We start from the raw sequence: 6,000 nt of genomic DNA, 5'->3' as shown, positions 1-6,000 counted from the left end.
GTTCACAACACCTTGTGCAATTTATATATGTGTGAATCATATTTTTGGATAATCATGAATTATTTATTTAGTTTGACCGACACCTTTTTAGGATTTATTTTATCAGCTTAAAAGGTAAAGTATCTTTTTAGCATAAGCATGAATTTAGATAAGAATGAATTTCCTTTAAAAAAAATAAGCATGAATTGAGACAACGTTTGGACCAACATTGTTTAGGTAAATTATTTTCAAGGATTTTTTTTTTTTGTTGGGAAAATAGACTAAAATGATAATAGTCTTCAAAAACTCACGTATATAAGTGGAGGAACAATTATGTGACCAATATTCTTTAAAAGAAAGATAAGCATGAATTTAAACAATGTATGTGACCGACCAACATTGTCGAAAAACTCATCTTACGTCAAAGACACATTTTTTTTTTTGGTTACACAAAGACACGTTTAATTCGGATGCATATCACACTAACTTTTTAATTTCCAAATCCATATTAATTCAAATAATTTCATGCATATATAATAATCCAAAAATAATTAAACTTTGAAAAATAACAACCTTACTTTTTTTGTTTGACCAACATTTTTTTTTTAGGATTTGTGTTGTTCAACTTTTTCTGTTGACTGGTTTTTTAATTTGATCAACTTATTTTGACTGGTTTATTTGATCAACTTTAAAAGGTTCTCATCGTGAAACTTTTTATTTAGTCAAATATCATAAAAAAACATTTAATGCTTTTTGGACCGGAGATATTCGGATAAAGACACAGTGCCCTCCACAAGGCTAGAATGACTTTACGTGGCACCTCATAACACGGACGTTGATTACAAACCACTTTGCCTTGTCCCAAGACTTATGCTTGGGGGGCTTGTGGACCAGAGATATCCGAATAAGGACACAACGCCCTTCCCAAGGGCCGGAATGACCTTAGGCACGCTCTTTATATACGGGCTCCGCTTGAAGAAAGCTTCTAGAAGCATCTAGAGACCACATGCGTTTACTTTGGTCCAAGTAACTTAGTACCTAAGTCAGCGAAAATCCAAGCCCAATCAAGGCTATAAATATCTACCTTATGAGCACTCTCAAAGCATGACAAAAACAGATTAACCCTAGACTTATAGATTGTGCTTATCGCAAGTACAACTTCTAAGTGTTATCTCAAAAATAAAATAAAATACAATTGTGTTATTTGAACAAACCATTTTCGATTTAGTCATTTAAGTTTGTAAATATTTTCGATTTAGTCCTTCTGCCACATCATCGTTTTTGTAATATTTGGTAAATTGAAAACGTTTACAAACTTAAAAGACTAATGTATGACCAAAATAAGGATTAATCTGTTACAAACCTCAAACTTAAAGGACTTATGTGTGACAAAAATAACTTAAAAGAACCAATTTGTACCTCAAACTTAAAGGATCCCTGGTGTGGTTTAGCTTATTTTTCGAATGGACTTTGTGACAAAAACATTACATCTTAGATCGCTTGTGGGAAAAAATTTGGGATGGAGTATTTAACTGTCGCAATTTTAGGACGGAAAATAAATAAATATACTGGCAAAATTCTTATATCTGTCTCAAACTTTGTGATAGATTTAAAATTTTCGTCCCAAAATTCCGTTTTAATTTGATGTTTTTGTCGCAGTTGCTACTACAATACAAATATAGACGGAATACGTGTCCAAATAAAATTGTTAATTTTTGGTAAAATTATCCACATAAAATTATTATTTTTTATGTATAAATTATCAAAATAAAATTCTACTCAACAACTTTTTTATGGAAAGGAATGCTGCTAGCTATTTACACCCAAAATAGTCATGTGATAACCCAACTTACAATCAAATACACTTTTAATTCGGATGCAAATCATACTATTTTTTTTTACTTTCAAAACTCATATTAATTCAAATAATTTCATGCATATAATAATAATAATAATAATAATAATAATAATAATAATAATAATAATAATAATAATAATAATAATAATAAAAGAGATATTCTTGCATGAACTCTTACCTAAGAGATTATTCTTACACCCAACCAATAAAAATATGACACATGTTATTAACTTAAAAAAAATGTGATTTTAATTAAGGAAATGGAAACAATAAATGGTGGTGGGTGGTTTTTGTTGGTTAAAGAAAGTGGAAAAATGAGAGAGAAATATTAAAAATAATGAGAAAAAATTATGATATTAATTATTTTTATTATTTTAATGAGATGTTTGATTTTAATTGGTTGGGTGTAAGAATGATCTCTTAGGTAAGAGTTCATGTAAGAATTTCTCATAATAAAATCATCAAAATATAAATCATTGAAACCTTCCAATATCACGTTCATGAAGGTGATGCGTTTGGATTGTTTGAAGATGTTGTTAGGTTCAAATCCTTATTTTTTTTTAAGGAAACTCTCAAATCCATGTTGATGTTGTTAATGCGCGGCGAGAAGATCTCTCAGAGTTAAATGTTTTAATCATTAATTAATATTACAGAAATTGATTGTCAAAAAAAACATTACAGAAGTTGATTTAAATGATGGTTTTGAGGTTAAGTTTGTAAGACGATAAACGAATATGGTATAGCCCATTCGTATGTGATTTTTCTATATTAATTGTCAGATTTTTTTATACTTGCTCCTCTTTATGTATCAACCCGTATTTAACAAATGAAATGAGTTGAGTTTGACTTGTTAAAAAAAAAGAAAGAAATAGAAATAGTAGAGGAATATAAAATTAGATGAACAGAAGAGAAAATATGTTAGAAAGACCATCTTTTAAGGATTATGATTATTCGATTTGATCACTATTTTAGGGTGTACATACAATTCTCACATAAAGTGACACATTTTTTTTTTTAAAAATTTGGTATCTGACTCAAGGATTATTAATCCGAAATTGGCACCTAAGAATTAAACTTGAAACCTTAAAATGAACACACTTTAAAGTCTTCAGTTAACACCATCAGTCCAATTCAGGCGACATTTTTTTCTAACGTCAATTTTGTTATTAATAACCAAGTCTTTGTTCAAGAAGAACATAGACTTGCAAGACGAAAACAACATAACAAAAGACGCCGCATATATATGGAACACCCAAAAGAAAACCATAATACCTCATACATGAAAACACCAATAGAGAAAACCCAAGCGACACATTTGAATAAATAAAACAAAAGACTTATTCAATCAACCGGTTCCTTAACTTAATTGATTGTCTCAATTTGGTCCCATAACCATAATTTGTATCAATTTGGTCCTCTATGTTTTGCTCTGTTACTAGTTTTAGTCCTTTCTGTTAGTTTCTCTCAAAAAAAGGTGAACAGAAAGGACTAAAACTAGTAACGGAGCAAAACATAGGGGACCGAATTGGTACATAAGTTAACGTTTTTTTGAGAGAAACTACCAGAAAGGACTAAAACTAGTAACGAAGCAAAACATAGGGGACCAAATTGGTACAAATTATAGTTAGGGGACCAAATTGAGACAATCAATTAAGTTAAGGGACCGAGTGATTGAATAAGCTTAAAACAAAACAAACATAAATAAAAGAGAATCAAGCAATCCCTGTGAGCTTAACTCAGTTGGTAGGGATATGCAGAGGCCGGGGTTCGAACCCTAGACATCTAACCACTAGACAACTTAACAAAAAAAAAAAAAAAACAATAGCATGACACATCCTTATTCAACCCATACAATTTCTTAAATCTTTCACTGGTGAAGAAAATCAGCCACAACTTTGATGAGTTTTTTGCCCTTATCAGATTCAGGATGGACCATATAATAACAATGATCTTCATCTTCTTCTTCAAAAAATTCCACTTCTCCATTCCACTGACTCCCTTTCACAGCTTCATAATACAAAACAGCTCTATCCCTAAAACGATCCTTACCAGCAACAGTAACAAGCATTTTAGAACAACCAAGTAGAGCTAAATTAGGTGACATTGGTCCCAATGGATTCACATTTGGATTATCTATCCCAAAAGGAGCACGAGGGTACACAAATTTCCAAAGCAAAGTAGCAAATTCATTTACCTTCTCAAATTTCTCAACCTTTTCAAACCCTAATGGTTTTGAACCCCAGAAAAATGTATGGTTCATATAAGCACCAAATATTTTAACACCATTAGGTATTCTTGTAACACCAGCACGCATAGCAATGTTGTGAACAATATTTGCACCACTACTATCACCACCAATAAAAACTTTGTTGAAATCACCATGATTAATGATCCAAGGGTCACTATTTTCTGGAACATTTTCAATGGTAGTGTTATGAGAAGCAACCCAATTGAGACCATCCCAACAATCATTATATTGTGTTGGAAGAAAATGTTCTGGCGCTTTTCTATATTCAATAGAAAAAATTAGAACATTTCCTTGAGAAGCAATAATGTTACAATATTTGTGATGGTGTGATGCAAAAGCTGATTCACAACAAAATGCACCACCATGAAAGTAGACTAAGATTGGTATTTTTTGGTTTTGATTGGTTAGTTTTGGTAGGTAAAGTCTAGCCAAGAGTGAAGGGTCATTGGAAAAGAGAATGTCTTTTTTTTTTAAGGAAAAGAGAATGTCTTTTGATGAGACATTTGTTTCAGGGTCTAGTGGTGAAGGTGGAACCCTTGGCATGTCATTGAGACGTTCTATGGTTCCATCCTTGTACACATGAATGAAATCAGGAACTAGTGACACTATCTCTTTCTTTGGTGTGGAAGACATTTTCTAGCATGCAAATTAGGAGGAGTAATAGTTTCATGGAGAAAGTTATCTGTTATGTTCCTCTATTTATTTATTTTTTATTACACACATTGTTTAGGAAATGGATTTTACATGTTATTTTAATTAAGAATATCTGATTTTTTAATCATATTTATGGACATAATTCAAATATTTATTTTATTTATACCAAGAATCGGATTTTTTATACTATTACAAAAGATATTGTTATCTTTTTGCAGTCGTACTATCAACCAATAAAAAGTAAAATGGTTTAAATGGTAAAAATCAGTTTTAGTAAATCGATCAATATATTTCATTATGAAAAATCAATAATTTTTTTAGTAATATTAACAAGAAGAGTGCGAATGATATTTTTAATTTATTAAAATGAATGGAGGTGGCTCGTTTGATTATAAAAATCAATAATTGGTATGGACAATGCATAAAATATGCGGTCCGGGGTTCGAATCCCGGCCACCACCAAAAAAAAAAAATCAATAATTGGTATTGGTGCCTTTGCTTACCCCTAACAAATTCCTTCCCGTTCGATTGGGTTATAAGTTGGCTTCACTGCTCTGTTTGGTAAAATTAGCTGATAGCTGATAAGCTAGCTGATAGCTTTTAGCTGATAAGTTAGCTGATAACTTTTAGCTGATAAGCTAGCTGATAGCTTTTAGCTGATAAGCTAGTTGAAGTGTTTGGTAAAATTAGCTGATAGCTTTTGCTTTGAATAATAAGGGTAAATATGGAAGAAAAAATGAGAAGCTAAAAGCTATAAGCTCAAAAGCTACTTGAAGTAGCTTTTGAAAAATAGCTTATAAGCTCCTGAAATAAGCTATAAGCTCGTTGTACCAAACAGAGCTTTTGTGTTACCATTGTCAAATGAGCTTATAAGCTAAAAGCTAAGAGCTAAAGGCTCTGTTTGGTAAAATTAGCTGATAGCTGATAAGCTAGCTGATAGCTTTTAGCTGATAAGCTAGTTGAAGTGTTTGGTAAAATTAGCTGGTAGCTTTTGCTTTGAATAATAAGGGTAAATATGGAAGAAAAAATGAGAAGCTAAAAGCTATAAGCTCAAAAGCTACTTGAAGTAGCTTCTGAAAAATAGCTTATAAGCTCCTGAAATAAGCTTTAAGCTCGTTGTACCAAACAGAGCTAAAGTGTTACCAAACAGAGCTTTTTTTGTCAAATGAGCTTATAAGCTAAAAGCTAAGAGCTAAAAGCTCTTTTTTTGGGTTTACCAAACAGAGCCATAGTTATGTATATATGTATGCGTTTGGGCGCG

General features: G+C 31.3%; 1 pseudogene; it reads right to left on the bottom strand.

Annotated features, from left to right (window-relative positions):
• Nucleotides 1–3,320: 3,320 nt before the first annotated feature.
• LOC146918897 (2-hydroxyisoflavanone dehydratase pseudogene) lies at nucleotides 3,321–4,718 on the bottom strand (annotated as a pseudogene).
• Between the last annotated feature and the right edge of the window lie 1,282 nt (nucleotides 4,719–6,000).

This window comes from Medicago sativa, chromosome 5 (assembly GCF_051527215.1).
Source record: "Medicago sativa cultivar Bolivia chromosome 5, Bolivia_mono, whole genome shotgun sequence".
Lineage (NCBI taxonomy): Eukaryota > Viridiplantae > Streptophyta > Magnoliopsida > Fabales > Fabaceae > Medicago > Medicago sativa.
The sequence above is the reverse complement of the archived record's forward strand: the minus strand, read 5'-3'. Positions and strand labels throughout refer to the sequence as shown.